Raw genomic sequence first — 21,322 nt, 5'->3', positions numbered from 1 at the left:
TGCAATGTGCTAAAAGGAGAGTCACAGGAGAGTTGTTATAAGAAGTTACCCTTCAGAGACCTCTGTTCTACCTGTATTGTATAATCCCACTGCTAATGCAGTATGGTATGGGTGTTTGCTGGCATGGTGATCTTGCAAAACCACAATTTCTCATCCACGACTGATGGCGCATGTGCAAAGATGTCCGGTGGCAGCAAGACTGGTAAGTAACGTATAGCGCCATCCTGAGATGGTGCTATGTTCTACTTTTTCTTATACAGATTGTCCCTCAAAATCACATTGATTGCAAGCGTGAGGAAGAGTGGTAGATACTGGGGCAACACCTGGATCAGGTGGAACACTAGACTTCAAGCAAATATTCTCGAAAAATATCAAACTTCACCCAAAACTGAGTTTTTTAGTTATGGGAAAAATTATTCTTTATTCTTTAAATACTCTGTGACCATGAGATTGTTCTGCAAGTTTAAGTTATACTGCCAACACTATTGAAATGTTTTAACAAACATTACAACCGTGTTGGCATAATGACGATGGATTTGTCCCAGCAATATATAGTTTTTCGACATATTGAGTGGCAACAAACCACATGTATTCCTTTACCACTATAAAGACATTAACAAATGTATGTAATTAATGTGCTTATGTGTTGTGAAATGGCAATATGCCATGAATTTGTGATTTTTAACATTATTTTGTGACTATATAACTATACTTACTACTTTATCAAAAGTGAATTGCAGGGGGTGTGACGACGTGACCTGAGGCATCGATCCTGGCAGTACAGTACTGCTGCATATTCTTCTAAGGAGACGCTGCTTGTGCGTCCTACTTGCATCGCTTTCCGAATATGACACAATTTATGGGAAAAAGTTACATGAAAACACGCCTGGCACTACCAAGTCACATGGCACTCACACGTTATGTGTAACGCAACTTCTAGCGCATGGAGGATAGATCTATGTGGACACATCTGTACCTATGTCATATTTATTGATGATGAATTTGGAGTCCTACATATTACATAGTAGTATCTGATTTCTTACAAAAGAAACTAACAAAAAGACAGATCAGTTTCCTAAGTTATTATGTGAGTCATTAACTGTTATAATGAACCTTGTCATTATCCACCTCAAAAAACACAAAAGTCATTGCAAAGAATTATTCTCTCAAATTTGAAGGTTGCAAAGCAAACAGTAATCTGGTAGTCAGCCAGCCAATGATTAAATAAAGTCTTCCATTAAAAGTGGTATAGAGAAATGTTCTAATCACTAACATAGGTGCCGACACCAGTACAGCAAAATCCTCGGTCAGCTTTCTTTCTGCAGTGTCCTGACCAAAGACATCACATGTAGTGTTAGAACTGAAGGCAACATCAGAACTGTAATGTTAAACAGAAAAAAGGAAGCAACTAAAAGTAGAAACTGCTGAAGTACAACAGTGAGCACTATTAAACAATTCTATGCGGTATCAGAATAGTTCATGAGAGGGAAGCTAAAGTCAGCAGACTTCTGCATTGACCAACTCGTGCTACTAAGTAGCCAATTAAGCACAATACAGACTATTATGCAATCCAGGCCAATACAGACTTGAGTTCATCACTTCATTATCTTCCATGTGGCTTCTACCCAGTGGAGTAAGTAACACCCATAGTGCCTGTGGCATTACTACAGCTTTACAAAAGATTTTATTGAGCAGATCTTTAATGAAACTTTCTGCTTTTGTAGTGGGAGAAGGCAAAGTTGTACAGGAAAAGTTTAAAGAAAAGCAGGACATGTAAACTGGACATGAACTAAGTACAACATGCTTCAGACAAATGACAAGCATACTGTAGATCATTCATTCCCCTAATTCATACATCTCATTCAATCATAATTCATATAGAATTAATTCTTCCCAAATGGTCTGCACTCTCAACTAAACAAAACAAAGCTATTGTACAAAATTCCCATTAAATACATCATTTTCTACTGTGCACCAGTAATTTGTGTTTGCATAAAATGTTGGAGATTTATAAATACTAGTAATTATAATACTTATATAATAAAGTATCATTGAAAGTTTCCAGCTACCACCTAAAATGCCATTAGCAAAAGGAAGATTGTAGTTGTACATCTACAGTCACGATCCTTGTTACATAGGCTTCCAAATGAATTGTGTTAGATGGGATGCGGTCAATATCCCAACCATGGGGTTTACGGCGCTCAGAATGCCGGCGCCGGAATCCCAACACTTGTCACAATCCCGGCACTTGTCAGAATCCCAATACTTGTCACAATCCCGGCACTTGTCAGAATCCCAATACTTGTCACAATCCCGGCACTTGTCAGAATCCCAATACTTGTCACAATCCCGGCACTTGTCAGAATCCCAATACTTGTCACAATCCTGGCACTTGTCAGAATCCCAATACTTGTCACAATCCCGGCACTTGTCAGAATCCCAATACTTGTCACAATCCCGGCACTTGTCAGAATCCCAATACTTGTCACAATCCCGGCACTTGTCAGAATCCCAATACTTGTCACAATCCCGGCACTTGTCAGAATCCCAATACTTGTCACAATCCCGGCACTTGTCAGAATCCCAATACTTGTCACAATCCCGGCACTTGTCAGAATCCCAATACTTGTCACAATCTCCACACTTGTCAGAATCCCAATACTTGTCACAATTCCGGCACCGGTATCTTGACCGCTGGAATCCCGAAGGTATGTAGCGGGGCTGGGGGAGGGTTAGCATTACGGGTAGGCACTAGGGGGATGGTTAGGCACTAAAGGTGCGTACACACTGGGCAATATTTTGGACGACAGAACGATAAAAATATCGTTATCGTTCAGTCGTCCAAAATATCATTAATTTTTTGCGCAAAATCGATGAACGATAATGACCAATGGCCAGCAATGTGCGCTCCCGCTGATCTTTGTGTTTGTCATTCATCGCACTGCATGCAGCCAACCTGATGATTTTGTCAGGTTGTTGCATGTTCGGGAATGAGAGAGGGAGCCCGGCACTGAACGATATTGTTCACGATATCGTTCAGTGTGCTCAGTGTCATTAACGACACTGAGCACACCCCTGCCCACCCCTGCCAGGGACACACTAGACGATGTCGCTCATGGAGCAAATCGTCTAGTGTGTACGCACCTTAAGGGAGGAAGGTTAGGTTTAGGGTGCGGAGAGAGGGAGGTTAGGTTTAGGCACTAAGGGGGAGGGTTAAGTTTAGGGTGTGGTGAGAGGGAGGTTAGGTTTAGGCACTAAGGGGGGAGGGCTAGGTTTAGGGTGCGGGGAGAGGAAGGATTGGCTTAGGCACTAAGGGGGAGGTTAAAGTCAGCACCGGGGTAGGGAGAGGGGGAGGGTTAGAATACTGACCGACAGGTATGCTAACCCTGTCAGGATGCCAGCTTCAGAATTCTGACCATGGGGATCCCGAGCGCCGGCATCTTGTACCCATCCCGTGTTAGATAGCCCTACTGTATGTCCATCAAAAACAGTCTTTTCTGTGCATATTAAATAAATCAGAGAGAGAGAGGGAAAGAGGGAGAGAGGAGGAGGGGGGGGAGGTAAAAGAAGAGTGAGAAAGAGATAGAAGGATGAGGAGAGAGAGAGAAGTAGGATCTGGAGACAGAAATGTTAGTATTCTGATGTCAGGAGCCCTGTATTATGGATTACAGTATGTCATTATTGATCATCTTAGCATCAGAAAGGATCATTTATGGAAATGTAACTTCAGAGAGGGCAGAGCATTTTATTTGCAAAAATGTGTCTATTTGTCTAACAAACACATGCCAACGTTTCACCCACATTTCACTTCTGGACCTGGCACAGGAACAACAGTCTGTGCCGGCTATGCAAGCTGCAGGTTCCAACTACGGAAAATATGAAGAGGTCACTTCAAAGACCGCCCTACAGTCACCCCACATTCACTATTCTGAAGACCTTAGTGTTTTTTCTAAAACTCTGCTGGATTTGCCCTCAATCATGTGAATGAAGTGACATTGGGGATATATTTAATACATGTGTGTATAAGTAGGGAATTCAAGGTGCATAAGTTACCCCACTGACAGTACAGACTGAAGTCTGGGTCCATATTCAACTCCTGGGGATGAACAGTTGTGATGTTGAGCTCCGCTCAATTCCAATAATTACGGTACAGCAACAGCGCGGATTTTCCTACACACATCTATGGGTTACAAGGAAAGATCTGAAATTCTGATGGCCGCGAGCTGCCAGAGAAATGGTCGGAATGCTGGCTCCTTGCTGATAATTGAATTGTCCCCATAGTGTCACGATCTCTAAATACCCTATAAAACCTTTTGTGACAAAAAATATGCTTTATCCCCAATAAATAGTGTACGCCCACTAAATGTCCATTTTTTCTTCACCCCCTTCAATCTCATTCAAAAATATCTCATCCTGGAAAATAAAATCTTATTTTTACATTTGGATGTAAAACTGTCCATTCAAGAGTCATTTCTAAACAAGATGTAACTGTTTAATTTAATGATAAGAACATGTAATACTTGTGATTCTGGGTCATGATTTAAGCAAAGCATGCACTAATTACCAAGCAACTGATATTTGCCAAACAAGATTTGTTAAAATACTTATGACATTAAACTGGTGACTCTCATTATATATGAGAAGCAGAAGCGCAATATAAAAACCATACATGTAACAGAAAAATAAATAAAACAAAATAAAAGGCTTCAAAGTAAAATAATCTTTTACACTTCAGAGACACAGAATGCTTGATTGAAATGTGATACATCTGGAAAGCATTACCTTCCCTAGAGCAGTGATTAATAATATATAAAAGAGTGTAGCTATAAAAGTACATCTGGAAATAATATCTGCCTTTTACATATATCTGGCAAAGTATTTGAGCTCTGAGAATTACCCTACCATTGGAAAGGAGCACAATATTTAAAGAATATGCATGTGGCAGAAGCTCTCAACGCTGTATGTATGAGCTACAGTTCTTGTGTCACTGTGGGATGTACAGCAATAAGTACACCAATTTGTTTATTTATTAATTTACAGATGTGCGGTGTAAACTGCTCCTTTGTATGGTGGACCATCTTGACTCCATCTTTTCATCTGTAGCCGAGGAAGCCATAAGCAAATGCAGGATGGGGGTGTTTCAGGTTGCCTGGAAACCATCTTCCCCAGCCCACACCATGACCACAATAGAAATAGTAATATAATAGAATGTTACTAGTGCTGTATGTTCTTCTCTGTATCACAAATTAAATTATTAGCACCACCTGTGGATATATTAACATGTGTCAGCCAGTAATAAAGACACCTGTGCCCCAACTAGGAAAGCATGCACTGTTAGGGGTGCAGTGCTATAGACCATCAATAGGGTTAATTATTAATACTATATAATAACTCACTATTTCATGTAATCATTTATGTATATATATGTCCAGGGCAGTGCTAGGTTCTTCTGCTGCTCCCCCAGACTCCCGAACTTGCTCCAATGCTCTGGAATGGTGCCCACATCTGAAATAAAAACATTCAGCTCAAGCATTTAATAGCTTATAGCTGGTCCTGTATATGCTGGTGTGATTGCTGGTCCTGTATATACTGGAATTATAAGAGGGGTATTCAATATGAAAGGTTAACTTCCCTGGCGAAGTTAACGTTTCATATCGGAGTTTTTTTCTGCGTAAAGGTATGGTGCGCACTCCCGCTTATCCCCGTATTCAATATCAAATTAACAAAAACGGGAAACTCCGAAGTTGGATTTGCGTAAAGTTACGAATTTTTCCTTGAAACAATTGTAAGACCCCCCTAAAGTTGTAAAAACATGGGGGAACACTATGGGTACCCCCGTTTTAGCCTTTAATTGAAAGTCGGGGCTTTAAATAGCCGCAGCAGGTGTTTTTTTCCCGACATTGAAGAAGTGATGCAGAAGAGCACTTAGGTTATTTTTTTCATTTTTTTAAGTGGTCCCATCAAATTTGGGGTACATGAAAATGGGTACTAGCATATTTTGATGTCCCTAAAGTAAGTTTTTAAAAATTCTGCATTTGTGCACCTGCCGCTATAATTCTATACTTGCAGAATAGCCCTGAACCTATTTGCCTATTGTTTAACAATTTTTTCCCAATTTTTTTTTTTGCACCCCAATTTTTAAATTCATTTTTTGGGGTGTCCCTATTTTTTTAAAACTTTTTTTGACACAGTTCTTTTTTAAATGTCAATCTCAGGGGTGCAGGCTATTTTTTTTAACCCTGCACCCCTAAACCCCAATTCTGCACTTTTTTTCGACACCTATTCAATGGTGAAAAGTTATCACCGTTTTTTATCAAAGACTTTTCAAAACTGCGATAAGTCTTTGAAATTGAATACGGTGTAAAACTAAAACAAGTGATATTAACGCAAAAACGTTCAAAAGTGCGATATTAACGCAAAAAACGATGTTATCGCACCCATATTGAATACCCCTATTAGAGGTCTATTTACTAAGCAGTGTTACGAGACAGAGTGAAAAGTGATAAGGTACCAGCCAATCAGCTCCTAGCTGCCATCTCACAGGCTGTGTTTAAAAAATTACAGTTGGGAGCTGATTGGCTGGCACCTTATCACTTTTCACTCTGTCTCCTAACACTGCTTAGTAAATAGACCCCATAGTATTAAAGCTGTTTAAGTGCTAATTATGCCTTCTTCATGGACTGGCCACTCTCGCTTTAAAATCAAGCATTTGGAAACCCCCATTTAGAAATCCTGCGTTTGTTACTGGAGGAAGCAACATTTATGATACCTTGCCAGAAGCCTCAACATTTTGGAAGAAGAAGGCGTAAGGGAAAGGTGTTTGAAACATCTGCTGGACACGCTGTTTATCTTCTGAAAATAGCCTCCATCGTTGGAGGTAAAGATTTAAAAGGGGAACATTGTGTTTAATTACCAAAATTATTTTGCTTGCAAGCATTCACAATTTCTGTATTATTGGAATAAGAGACATTGTTTTGATTTAGCAAGCTAAGGTTCTGAAACACCAGAAAACATTTTGAACGTTACACACTAAGGGGTCAATTCAATCAGGAGCAATGGTGGCGAGCTGCAACTGCGTAGAAATGCTGGCAACAGCAATGGAACTCACCCCCCTCGCTCCCAATCTCACCCTATAGGGTTGTGAACAAACATTTTCGAGTCTGGCGGTACCGTAAGTGCAGCATATTGCCATACTTACTTGAATTGAGCCCTATATTATAACTATCGGTGTGATCAGTATTAATTAAAACAATTAATAAAACCGGCTGCTTAACTTAAAATTTGGGCTGATCAATGGCGCCTAAGGGATATCTATAATATGCATGTGGTTTGTTTTTATGTTTTAATTATATATTTTTTTTCAATAATAAGTAATTTTAATAGTAAATGTGGAAAAGTTTGCTGTAGTTACACTAGTGCATGGCATATACAGTATGTACTTTTCCTTTTTTCTGGGAGACTATTTCATATAATTTCTTGGGATTTTTTTAAATATCAATAAACCTAAATAGGACTAAATCACTTATTGGCTTCCACCAACTCTTTGATCCTGCCGCTCTCACTACTTACCCCACTCTCAGCATACTAGGGGGTAAATTTACTAAGAATCGAGATGGCCCCGATTTTCAAAGTGATTTATCTCGCTGGAATTCGCCAAAATTCGGGTGATTTAATCCCTTTTCTTTTACCAAATTTACCAACAGGCGATTTGAGGCTAAACGAGTTTGCCGATGGTGAAGCGGAACGAGAATGTTGCGTGATTTGTAAGCAAGCTCGAGCGAGATATCTCTCCTGTGTTGATTTAGTGGCTGGAAATGGGACCCGGCGAAACTTGGAAGGGCTTAAAAAAATGGGAATGATCATATTAAAATTGTAGGACTCTCCTAAAGATGTACAGACCAGGGGGATCACTATGGGTACCCCATTTTTATCTACTGAAGGAAGTCGGGTTTTCTATTAGCCGCAGCAGGTGCATCTTTGAAGAAAGTGATGCAGAAGAGCATTTTGAAGAATTTTAAGGGAAAAATAATTTTGCACATCAGATTTGGGGTACTTGAAAATGGGGGTCAGCATATTTAAATTTGAAAAAGTGAAGTTGAAAAAATAGTGAAAAATCCACCTGCCGCAAACACCTGCAATCTAAAAAACACATGGGGCATACTTGTGGACCCCCCCAGAGTCAAGTTTGATAGTTTTTAAGTTTGTACCCCATCTTTTTTATTTTTCGCCCCCTTTTTCTAAGTCAATTTTTGGGGTGTCCTTAAGTTTTTTTTTATATTTTTTGACATAGATTACCTTCGGGGGACAGTCTGAAGGTTGCATGGGGGTTCCCGCAACATTGCACCCCAAAACCCCAATTCTGCACTTTTTTCCGCCTGCCATTCATAGACGATACTTTACCGCCTATTACACTGCATTAACTTTCCGCCTAGGCGGAAAGTCTTTCATATTGAATAAACAGGATTTTGGTACTTACCGATAAATCCCTTTCTCCGATTCCACAGGGGACACTGGAGGACTTCAAGACAGTGGGGTATAGACGGTGCTGAGTGGAGCTGGCACTTTAAATTTCAATGAAGTGTGACTAGCTCCTCCCCTCTATACCCCCCTATAGGCCAGTATTAGAACCGTGCCCGAGGGGAGCAGAGAAAAAAGATTGACAGAAGAGGAGGAGGTGAAAGTACACATAACAACTGAAAGGTGAAAAGAAAGTAACATAGAATGAAACAAGGGACGACAAACATGTCTCTAACATTCATAACATCACCCTAAACGAACATGTCGCCAACAGGCATAACAGGTGTGGCAGGAAGAACAGCGCAGGGTGGGCGTCCATTGTCCCCTGTGGAATCGGAGAAAGGGATTTATCGGTAAGTACCAAAATCCTGTTTTCTCCTTCATCCACTATGGGACACTGGAGGAATTCAAGACAGTGGGGACGTCCCAGAGCTCCCATCACGGGTGGGAAAGCGATGAGAACCCTGCAAAACAGACCGACCAAATTGCACTGCAGAAGTCGCAAAGGTGTCAAATCTGTAAAACCGAACAAAAGTATGCCGGCCCGACCAAGTAGCTGCCCGGCATAGAGATCCCATAGAAACGCCTCGAGCAGCCGCCCACGAGGCACCCACTGAGCGAGTGGAATGTGCGGTAATGGAAGATGGAGGTTCCCCAGACAAGGCCACATACGCCTGTTGTATGGTCAGACGAATCCATCGAGCCAGTGTCTGTTTGGAAGCTGGCTAACCCGGACGAGCAGCATCATAAAAAACAAAGAGAGTATCTGTCTTGCGAACGGCTGCCGTCCTGTCTACATATATGCGAAGAGCTCTAACCACATCCAAGGATCTACAAGAAGGAGAATCCTGTGGAAGAACCGGAACCACAATAGGTTGATTGATGTGGAAGGCCGAAACCACCTTAGGCAGAAAATCCATTCTGGTGCGCAACTCAGCTCTATCCTCATGAAATATCAAATATGATGGACGACATGATAAAGCTCCCAGCTCCGACACCCTCCTGGTGGAAGCTAGAGCCAGCAGAAGTATCACCTTCCATGATAGATACTTCAATTCCACCGACTCCAAAGGCTCGAACAGCGAAGACTGCAAGAAAGACAGGACGAAGTCCAAGTCCCATGGAGCTGTAGGAGGAACAAAGGGTGGTTGTAATCTAACCACACCCTGCAGAAAAGTCTGCACGTCTGGTAATAAGGCCAATTTCTTTTGGAAGAAAACAGAGAGTGCTGAAATTTGTACCTTCAGAGAACCCAACCGAAGGCCTGCTGAGAGACCTGCTTGCAGAAAAAGCAGAAATCTGGGAAGACTGAACTCCGTAGAAGGCAGAACTCTACGTTCGCACCAGGTTACATATGCCTTCCAAATATGATGGTAATGCTTGGAAGTAACTTCCTTCCTGGCTCTAAGCATCGAAGGAATCACCTTGGAAGGTATCCCTTTACGTCTTAAGATGGCCCTTTCAACAACCACGCCGTCAAACGTAGCTGCTTTAAGTTTGGATAGAGTAAAGGACCCTGAAGGAGCAGAGCCTCTCTGAGTGGTAAGGGCCAAAGATTGTCTACCAAAAGGAGCTGAATGTTGGAGTACCAAGCTCTGCAAGGCCAGTCCGGAGCTATCAGCAGGACCTTGGCCTGTTCCCTCTTGATGCGTTGAAGGATTCGAGGGAGAAGGGGAAATGGAGGAAATAGATAAATGAATTGGAACCGCCATGGTGTTGACAGTGCATCCACAGCCACCGCTTGTGGATCCCTTGTTCGAGAGCAGTAAAGGGGCAGTTGATGGTTCTGCCTGGATGCCATGAGGTCGACCTGCGGAAGACCCCATCGTTGGACCAGCTGTTGAAACACCTGTGGATGTAGAGCCCATTCTCCTGGATGTACATCCTGACGACTGAGGTAATCTGCCTCCCAATTTTTGATGCCCGGAATGAAGATTGCCTAAATCGACCTTGCGTAGCTTTCCGCCCAGATCAGAATCCTGCTGACTTCCTTCAGGGCCACACGACTTCTGGTGCCTCCTTGTTTGTTTATGTATGCCACTGCTGTGGCATTGTCGGACTGGACCCTGACTGCTCGGCCCCTCAGAAAGTGAGCTGCTGTCCGTAAGGCATAGAAAACTGCTCTTAATTCCAATATGTTGATTGGAAGACTCGTTTCCTGTGCTGTCCAGCGTCCCTGGAAGTGATGCTCTAGAATTACTGCCCCCCAGCCTCTTAGACTTGCATCCGTGGTAAGAAGCGTCCAATCCCACTCCCCGAATCTCTTTCCCTCCGTAAAGTGAACTGAGTTTAGCCACCACAGTAGGGAAATCCGAGTCTTGGGTTGTAACCGGACTATCTTGTGAAGAAACAGGTGGGATCCCGACCATTGTGATAGTAGATCTAGCTGAAAAGGTCTGGAGTGAAAACGACCGTAGTGAACAGCCTCGAAGGCTGCCACCATCTTCCCCAGAAGTCGGATACATGCATGAACCGAAACCTGCCGACGTCGAAGGACCAACCTCACCATCTACTGAATGGAAGTTATCTTGTCCTGGGGAAGGAACACCTGTTGAGACAAATTCAGAATCCATCCATGACGAATGAGGAGGTTGTGCGTCACGGTGATGTCCTGTAATAGTTGATCCTTGGAATTCGCCTTCAGGAGTAGGTCGTCCAGGTACGGAATAATAGTGATTCCTTGTTTCCGAAGGAGACTCATCATCACAGCCATAACCTTTGTGAATACCCGTGGGGCCGAAGATAAGCCGAAGGGCAAGGCCTGAAACTGGAGATGTGAATCCCGAACTGCGAATCTCAGGAAAGCCTGGTGAGGTGGCCAAATGGGAATGTGCAAGTAGGCGTCCTCGATATCTAGAGATACCATGAACTCGCCCTCCTCCAAGCCTGCAATTACCGACTGAAGAGACTCCATCTTGAACCGGAAGATCCGCAAGTATGGATTGAGATCCTTTAAGTTTAGAATGGGTCTGACCGAGCCGTCCGGCTTCGGAACGACAAAAAGACTGGAGTAAAATCCTTTTCCCCTCTGATGACTGGGGACTTGGATTACCACTTTCATGGACAGAAGCCTGTCTATTGCTTTCTCTAAGACCACACTTCTGTCGTTGGAAACTGGCAAACCTGTGGTAAAAAAAACGATTCGGGGGTTGCAGTTGGAAATCTAGTTTGTAGCCCCAAATTATTATATCTCGGACCCAAGCGTCCGCACAGGTTTCCAACCAGACCTCTCTGAAGTCCCGAAGACGCGCTCCCACTCTGGGATCCCCCAGGTGAGAGGGAAGCCCGTCATGCACTGGGTTTAGAAGTGGACTTAACTTCCTGTAGACTCCAGCCTCTGGTGGCTGCGGTTCTACCCCGACCTCTGGTACCACGAGACGTTGATGATCCTCTGAAACGACCACGTGAACGACACGGGGCCCGAAAGAACCGAAACGAAGGTCCTGAGTAAGATTGTCTAGGTGGAGGAGCTGCAGACGGTAGAAAAGTGGATTTACCTCCAGTAGCCTGAGATATCCATTTATTTAGTTCTGCCCCGAATAGTACATGTCCAGTGAAAGGAAGTGCTTCCACAGCCTTTTTGGATTCCACGTCAGCCTGCCAAGTTTTGAGCCACAGCGCCCGCCGTGCTGAAATTGCCAGAGCTGAAGTTCTGGAGGCAATAGAACAAACATCCTTAGACGCTTCCCCAAGGTAAGCTGCCGCTTCACCTATACGTTCTGCTAACGGAATGAGTTCCTCCATAGGTAGTTGATCCTTCATTCCGTCCGCCAATTGCTTATCCCAAATCTTGATAGCCTTGTTAGTCCAGCAGCTAACTATCGCTGGACGAAGAGTCACCCCTGCAGCGGTGTAAATGGACTTAAGAGTGCTCTCCAGTCTCCGATCGGACGTGTCCTCTAAAGACGTGACTCCAGGAACAGGGAGCGTAGTCTTTTTTGACAATCGCGATACAGATGAATCTACCGTAGGGGAGTTTCACAATGCCTTTCTATTATCTGCTGGAAAAAGGTAAAAAGATAATAAACGCCGGGACATCTGAAACTTTTTATCTGGATGTTCCCAGGCTGTCGTTAGAAGGGAATCCAGCTCTTCCGATATAGGAAAAGCCGTAGCTTGTCTTTGTTTCTTAAGAAAGAAAGACTGTTTTGCAGGACCTGAGTCCTCTTCCTGTATGTGCAATACCTGTCGTATTGCAGCAATCAAGGCTTCTATTCCCTCTGATACCTGTTCAGGATCAGACTCCAGAGGCTCTTTAGGCGAATCTGGGGCATATTCACCCTCTTCTAATTCGGGCATATCCTCCTCCTCCTCCTCTGGGTCATCCCAATGGAGGACTGAGGGTAACAATCTCTTTTTAGAGACCTGCGGAGCGGACGCCATTGTCATGGCTTTGGAAATCCCCTCCATAGAAACAGCTAGGGATCTCGCCCATGCTGGTTCCTCTGTAGCAGCTGACCTATAAGCCTCTCTTTCTCTGCGAGAAGCCTCTAGTTCAGCCGAGAGAGAGGACATAACAGATGTAACCTGCGTCCAAGACGGTGGTTCTGACATCTCTGCAGATTGCAGAGATGGGAGGCAGGAGGAGGAAGTCGGAGCTAAGCTCCGCCCCCCGCATTCTAGCGACGTTATTATAAACTGGCGCGTGTACCCAGTATAACTTTTATATATATACTGCCTTAGTGCAGTATTGCTGAGCCGCCTAATGCCGGGAAAACACCGGCTACCCTGCTTGTCAGGGAGCCGGTGCATACAGGAAGCCGCCTCTGTAGCGCTAAGCCGGCTTCCCTGCTAATCAGGGAGCCAGCCGTAATGATAGACGCGCTGAGGCTGTACCGCCGTCAGCGCACTCTGTGGGGGGTCTGTGAGGCCGCCTCTGATAGCGCTAAGCCAGCTCCCTGCTAATCAGGGAGCCAGCTGTACTGACACAGAGACGCGCTGGTGGCTGCGCTGCCGTCGGCGCGTCTCTGTGGAATGTGAAGCCGCCTCTGATTCCCCTAAGCTGGCTTCCCTGCTAATCAGGGAGCCAGCTGTACTAACATCGCGCCGGTGGCTGAGCCGCCAGCGCGGATCGCTGTGGGGCCGCCTATTGAAGCGCTGAGCTGGCTGCCCTGCTAATCAGGGAGCCAGCTTGCCGGTGTATAGGGGCCATCTACTGTAGCAATAAGCTGGCTGCCCTGCTAATCAGGTCTTGGAGGCTTCCTGCTGCTGCTGCCGGCAGCTGGCTCTGACTGAGGGGTCCGCAATGCATGTGGCCCCCCCCTGAAGACTGAGATCTCAGGTGTCGGGGACCCCAGGCGAAGTGCAAGCACTTGCGAGTGGGTCCCCTCCGGCAGCGTCCCGCGTAGCAGACAGGCAGTTACAGTTACTGCCCGTCTGTCCTCAGATTAGGAATTCTTTTTTTTTTTTTTTTTTTTTAAAACCTATCCTAGCCCTAGCAGGAGAGATCCTTTTTTTGTGACCTGCTCCCACTCTGGCACAAACTAATACTGGCCTATAGGGGGGTATAGAGGGGAGGAGCTAGTCACACTTCATTGAAATTTAAAGTGCCAGCTCCACTCAGCACCGTCTATACCCCACTGTCTTGAAGTCCTCCAGTGTCCCCTAGTGGATGAAGGAGATAGGGGTAAAACCAAAACAGGCGATAATGACATCATCAGCGGTAACTTAACGCGGATCCGGAATTAACGCTGAAGCGGAAAGTCAATGCAATGTAATAGGTGGTAAAGTATCGCCTATAAATGGAAGGCGGAAAAAATAGCAGAATTGAGGTTTGGAGGAGCCGCTCATTGGCTAAACCCACGTGAGTCCCAACCAATGAGACCCCAATGTTCCCACGAGTAGACAGTAGCACAATGTAACAGCATGCAGTAACATGCTGATACATTGTATCAGGGGCCCGTCTTGGATTTCTTCGGAGAACATCGTGGGACATAAAGGTGAGTATTGGTTCTTTTTTTACAGGTAATTCCAATAGGATACTTTAAGTTGACAAGTGGACGTGAACATCTGGAAACAGGTGAGTATGTATGTGAGTATGTATGTGTATGTATGTATGTATGTAATAAAGCTTTATTTTACAGGTGTTGTGTGTTTTTTTAACCATTTCTTTACAGGTGAAGTACAGGTACCAGTGGGCCCTTAATGCCCCGCATGCTGGTACTTGTGGTTCTCCAAGTACCAGCATGCGGGGGAGGCTTTCTGGGACCTGTAGATCCACTGTAAAGACAATGATGATACATCTATTTTTTACACTTCACCTAACACAATCAACCCACCACCCAGGGGTGGCGGGGATAGCCCCGGGCTATCAGCCTAGGCCAGAGGTGCCCTGGAGAGGGGGATCCCTGGCCTGGGCTGACTAACGGTCAGGACTGATGCTGCGCCTGGGGGGCACGGTGAAAGGGCACCCTTGGCTGTGGCATCAGCCCCCCGTTAGAAAGGGTACAGGGCTGGTTTTAAATATATACGGTGGACCTCATGTCATTTTTTTTCACAATTTATCCCTATTTTTTACAGTTACAGAAAGAAACATACACAGATCACAATGATTTGTGTATGTTTCTTATCATCTCGCAGCTCAGGGGATTGAGAGTTTGAAAAGTGATTTTGCAAGAGAGTTTGCTCCTATCTCACCCGAGCTTATCATCCCGATTTTTGGTAAATTTGGGAGATGTATGTTTTAGGTGAAAAGTACTTCCGTTTTGGCCCGATGGTGATTTGATTCGAGATTGCTATCTCACCCGAGTTTTACAAGGGAGATGAGAGAAATCTCTCTCTAACTCACCCGACTTTGCCTTTAGTAAATTTGCATGCAGGAAAAAAAACAATAAATCACCCGAGATGGTCATCTCGACCTATCTCGATTGTTAGTAAATTTACCCCTAGCAGTCAGTGAGTCAGTCTATTTTACGTTCCACGGCAACACTGCTAAGTGACTTATATGTGGAAACCTATAATGCAGTTAGTTTGACAATTGTTTTGCATTATATCTGTGTGCTTTGTTATTTTTTGCGGTAGCCAAATAAAATGTCTTGCTCTAAAGCTGCATACACACGTAAAGATTTTCTGTCCAACCATCCAATCTGGCAAATGACAATCAGCAATTTGCTCCCAAATACCGGAAAATGGACAAAAACTGTTGTTTGAACAAATTATTTAGATCAAACATTTAACAGACTTGTCTGACGACCATTTTCATCTGTTTTCTGGCATTTAGGAGCAAATTGCTGATCATCAGTTACTCCCGTATGTTACCAGATTTTCATTCCAACCAATCAACTAGTTGGATGGTTGGACAGAAAATCTTTAGGTGTGTATACAGATTTAGACAGGGCTTGACAAATTTTTCTAAAATCTAGGAGCCAGGATAAAAGTGTAGGAGCCAGACCACAGTCCTCCCAAAAAAATTACAGGAGTGAGGAGCACAGCTCTGTGTGTTATGCAACTGTTATCCAACTATACTAGTCCATAAAACGGTCACAGTAAAATGGATACAGTAAAATGGAGGCCCCCTCACTGCTCTGCACAGCTCCCCTGCTCCACCCCCCACCCTTCAGTATTAACGAACCACATTTCACATAAAATAATGGTGCCAGAAGGCACAATAAAAACCCCCTCCCCTCGTGGTCACACCACTATCCCTCTGAAGCCGCTCTGCAATCCCTGGCCACGCATAGACCCTACTACTGGAGAGCTCTATGCAGCCAGAGATAAGAGACAGTAGACAGCCGGATGTACAGGAGGATCAGCGTAGACTGGGAGAGACAGCAGGGATCAGATCAGGCCAGGATGGAGAGGAGTCGTTTGTGCAGACCGGGATGGACAGCGGCACAGCAGTCACAGCAGGAGACACTCAGCACACGAACTCCGATGCATGATATGAACACCGCAATACTATAGGCACGAATCTCCGCCCCAGCTGATGAGGATCTGCTTCCTCCCTCACTGCAAAATCTAGTAGCCAGGCAGCAAAATCTGGTAACCATGACGACCTGGCCCCCGGGCTTTGTCGAGCCCCACCCCTGTTCTAAGGAATAGGATTGCAACCTAGCAACAGCTGGTGGGCTTGGGTAGCAAGTATCCTGATTCTCCGCTGAAAGGCCAGGGAGTGACATTTTTCCATCACTAACCTGCCAACACTAACAGTAAAGTTTACTATATTGTAAAGAAACCTTTGTTTTGAAAGTAAAGGAACAAAGAAAATTGAGACTTTTCAATGTAAGGGTCCTATGTGGCCAGACTCTTTGTTCTTTTCTAGTCCATCGGAGGGTCTATGTGATTGTAAAAAAGATAATAGACTGGTTCTTTAATCTTTTATTATATCTTAGTCTACTAATGAATTGTACATAGGATATGTTTTGGTATGAACCTTGAGAATAATTTGGTACACACTTCTGTGGGGTTGATAAACCATGGGTATGGAAAATCCATAAGGTAAGCTGAGGTTGCAAATGCTAAAGCTAAGAGGGAAGTCAGTGTCTTAGAAAAAGACATAATATCTCAGAGGTTCTAAACGCGAGAACTGATTGGCTTGCGACCAGCACCAAATTAAACTAACAGTGTCTCTGTGCCTCTCTAGGCCGGGATGCAGCTCCAAACCCAAAAGAGCAGTAACCTAGCCTCCCGGAAGCACCTCACCAGCACCCCCTCAAGTCCAGCACCCGAGTCACGTGTCCCCTTAGTCCCCCCTCCAGTTACGGCCCTGACTACCTTGACTTCATTATCAGATATTACAGAGGTTCCCAAACGCGGTCCTCAAGGTTCCCCAACAGTTAAGGTTTTAAAGAGATCCATGGTTGAGCACAGGTAGTTAAATCAAATTGATTGAGGTACTAATTAAGTCACCTGTGCTCAACCATGGATACCTCTAAAACCTGAACTGTTGGGGAGCCTTGAGGACCGCGTTTGGGATCCTCTGTAATATCTGATAATGAAGTCAAGGTAGTCAGGGCCGCAACTAGGGGGGAAACTAAGGGGGCACGTGACCCGGGTGCTGGACTTGAGGGGGTGCCGGTGAGGGGCTTCCGGGAGGCTAGGTAACTACTCTTTTGGGTTTGGAGCTGCATCCCGGCCTTGAGAGGCACAGAGACACCGTTAGTCTAATGTGGTGCTGGTCGCAAGCCAATCAGTGCTCGCGGACCGGCAGCCAATCAGCAGAGGCTGCCGGTCCGAGAGCTCCAATTGGTTTGCGACCAGGTCTGAATCAGGCCCTATGTTCCTTCATTAGCCTCCTACCAATTCTAGTGGAGACACATCTGATGTTATTGTTAAAATCAGAGGAGGGTTTAACACAGGCCTGTAATTTGGAATTGACAGTAACTCCTGATTGGATATCTCCCATATAACATGCGTGGATGGGTAAATCATGCCTGACTAGCAGTGAGAGGTTTGTAAGAAACTTGGGGAGAGTAGTGAGTTCCTGCATAGGAAAGGAAAGTGTCAGAAAGCTGAAGAGAGGGCTACAGTATCATTGTCCCAGTTAGTGCCGCTAAATCACTGAGAGAAATTGTGTGCATTTGCAAGAAAGTCAGAGTCAAACTGTATATTACTCCCTATTATTCTGGAGGAGTCAAGTCCCATTATTCAAATCATGTACTGTGTTTTATCAGGATTCAAGCGTAAGCTGGGTACACACTTACCGGTCTGTGTACCCAGCGATGCGACACTCGACGGGCGGGGGGTACACATAACACGATCTGGTGCCCGACTGCCCAATATGTGGTAGCGCGCATGGTCGTCCATAGTGGGTACACATTTTGCCAATGTGGGCGAAATATCGGGATCTTGCCTGTAGAGGCTGTTGCTCTGATGATTGAGCTATTATGGTTGTTTATGGTAAAGGCCAATTCTATTAGAAAAGATAAGGTTATATTCCTGTGGTGTAAAATTATTATTATTTCTTTTTTACAGTTCTATCCATGCAGGTGTAGAGGTGGGAAGCAAAATAACATGTCAGAGCACAGTGGCAAACGGAGGACTTCTAGAGGGGGGTTTCCTAATGCTTGATTTTCGAGTGAGTGTGGCCTGTCTATGAAAAGGGCATAATTAGCACTTAACCAGCTTTAATATGCGTCATACAAAGTGTATTGTGTGTCATAATTCCAGCATATAGAGGACCAGTGATCACAGCAAGCCATTAAATGCGGCAGTAGGGCCATCCTGCCTGAGCTGAATGTATTTAGTTTAGATGTGAGCACCATTCCAGAGCATTGGAGCAAGTCCGGGAGTCTGGAGGAGCAGCAGAATAACCTAGCACTGCCCTGGACATATATGTACATATTGCGCTCTATAGCAGCACATCCCTAAAGGCCCCCATACATCAGAAATAGATTGCAGCAATCGTGCAATTTGCAATCGATTGTGTATAAAAATCTGCAATGTATGGGCTTCATAGATTGCAGATTGCAACCAAAAAGTGATTGGAATTGTTTAATCAGATTGTCCAACATGTTGGATTTCACAGATCGATTGGGGCTGTAGATTGCTAGTGTATGGACATGATCAGCAGATTTGCAGACCGTTACCAGTAAATTGATGGGCCTTTCAAGATTGCCAGATCTGTGTTTGCTGCAATCGATCTGCAAATCACTGAAAAAGATCTGTAGTGTATGGGCGCAGATTCCTCGATTGGGAAATCCTAAGATCGGGCAATAAATCTTCAAATTGTTCAATTGTGGTTTTCAGATTGCTGATGTATGGGGGCCTTAACAGTGAATGTTTTCCAGATCTCCTAGTTGGTGCACAGGTGTACTTATTACTGACTGATACATGTTAAAAGATACACAGGTGGTGCTAATTATTTCATTTGTGATACTGTGAAAAACATGCAGTACTAGTAAAATTCTATTACATTACTATTTCTATTGTGGTCATGGTGTGGGCTGGGGAGGGGGGGTTTCCAGGCAGACGGAAACCCCCCCTGCGTTTGCCTATGCAGCACTGGTACAGTAGCACCTTCCAATAAATCTGTAACCTTCTGCTGCTTAGATGTGTGGAGATGGAAAGGAAAAGCTTCTGGAGATCTATTTTAACACAGAAATCATTCTGGTTTAGTAAAAAGGGAAGGTCATATAAATTTTCCATACAGAATCTTTAGGGTTTAAAAAGCTGTTTAGGCACACATGCACTAGATGATTTATGTAAGTGATTATACGATAACGTTATCGTTATCATGCATAAATCGTTTGCAAATCGCTTGCAAATCGTTTGTAAAAATGTCTTAAATGACCAGCAATGAAAGGTCCCGCTGGTCGTTTAGACATCTATCATCGTGCAAACATGCTGGACAATCTGATGATATCGGCAGGTTCAGTATGTTTGCAGATGATTGATGTGCCTACACTGAACGACTGCGAATGTGGGCCGCAACAACAAATAAAGTCTTATATGCAATTTTGAAAAACCAATGCAGTGCCCCCTGTAGTAGTGCTCCTTATGCAATTCTACCCTGTATTACAGCCTCTTTTGCAATGCCCCCTGAATATGTGCCCATTATGCAATACCCCTTATGCAGTGCCCTAGTAGTGCCCAGTATGCAGTGCCCCAGTAATGCCCCTTTATGCAGAGCCCCCAGTAATGCCATTAGTAGTGCCCCAATAATGCCCCTTTATGCAGAGCCCCCAGTAATGCCCCTTATAACTGTATTGCAAGATGTAGAGGGACCAACAGCGGGCACAGTTGACACTTGCTCTTCTTGTGGAATGGTGAATTCCTCCCAGTTTCATGGAGGAACAGGAATCAGGAGATCAGGTGTATGTGGCACTGGTATTATTGTGGATGGGAGATTGGGATATTCCATGTTAACTTTATTTTTCTTTGAAAATCCCTAAATTTTGTTAGACAGAAATAACAATCCTCTAAGTGACTGGTTGGTTCTTGTAAGGTCATTGGAACCATAAAAGCCATACTATTCTTGTTCCCTTTCATCCATTTTATCAGACTTACATAGCACGTTATACAGCACATATGTGGTGCCCAACTTTTATCTTGCTCACCCACATGGTGATGTTTATCACAAAACTAACACAGTGCACTCAGACTAGACAACCTGCCACTGCAGCTTATAAACCAAAATTACAGTACTGTGGGCCCCATTTATAAACGAACGAAAACACCAGCAACAATTTTCATATAGTATCACTGTGATACAAACGACAATGGCATTAGTATTTATTAACACTTACCCCTCCGGCGAGGTCCCTCAAAGTCCTCGTCGAGGTCCTCCGCTGGGCTGCTGGCAGCCTAACGCTTCCTGCAACAAGGCTCCAGTGTTATACGCGATGGTCCGTCTGCGCAAGTGCATGACATGGGCACCCGGCAGTGCCTGGAAGGCTTCGCTGAAGCCAGAAAGGCACCGCTGGGTCTCCATTGCCGGCAATGGGGCCCGCAATGCTCTCGCCATCTAAAATATGGCGGGAGCAATACTGTGAAAACAGCGCTAATCTTAGATTACCGCTGTTTATTAAATGCAGAAAGGTGGCATAACCCCTTTAGCGAGCACTAAAGGGGTTATGTTTCGTTAGTAAATGGAATCCTGTATCTCCTGACATAAGCATTTGTATTGTAACTGCTTCAAATGTAGACAAACTTTATTAATACCCTCCCAAAATCCACTGAACACACATGGAGGTGGGTCGGAAATATTACGTGTTTTCCCAAAATAAGGATTTAAACTATACATATTGTAATTGCTATCCTTCAACAAAGGGTAACGGAAAGATAGTGTCCATGTCTATAAATAAATTCCACATAGAAAGAGACATAGGACCTCATTCAGACCCGCTCACTAGCGCTGTGCACTCGC

General features: G+C 44.3%; 1 protein-coding gene and 1 pseudogene across 1 annotated transcript in view; both read right to left on the bottom strand.

The window, feature by feature from the left end:
* The window catches only part of SLC16A10 (solute carrier family 16 member 10), a 146,729-nt gene that overhangs the window by 71,399 nt on the left and 54,008 nt on the right, over window positions 1–21,322 (bottom strand). The gene's annotated exons all lie outside the window — the stretch shown is intronic.
* LOC148537692 (uncharacterized) lies at window positions 3,711–11,431 on the bottom strand (annotated as a pseudogene).

This window comes from Taudactylus pleione, unplaced genomic scaffold, assembly GCF_031769625.1.
Source record: "Taudactylus pleione unplaced genomic scaffold, aTauple2 ptg000046l, whole genome shotgun sequence".
Lineage (NCBI taxonomy): Eukaryota > Metazoa > Chordata > Amphibia > Anura > Myobatrachidae > Taudactylus > Taudactylus pleione.
The sequence above is the reverse complement of the archived record's forward strand: the minus strand, read 5'-3'. Positions and strand labels throughout refer to the sequence as shown.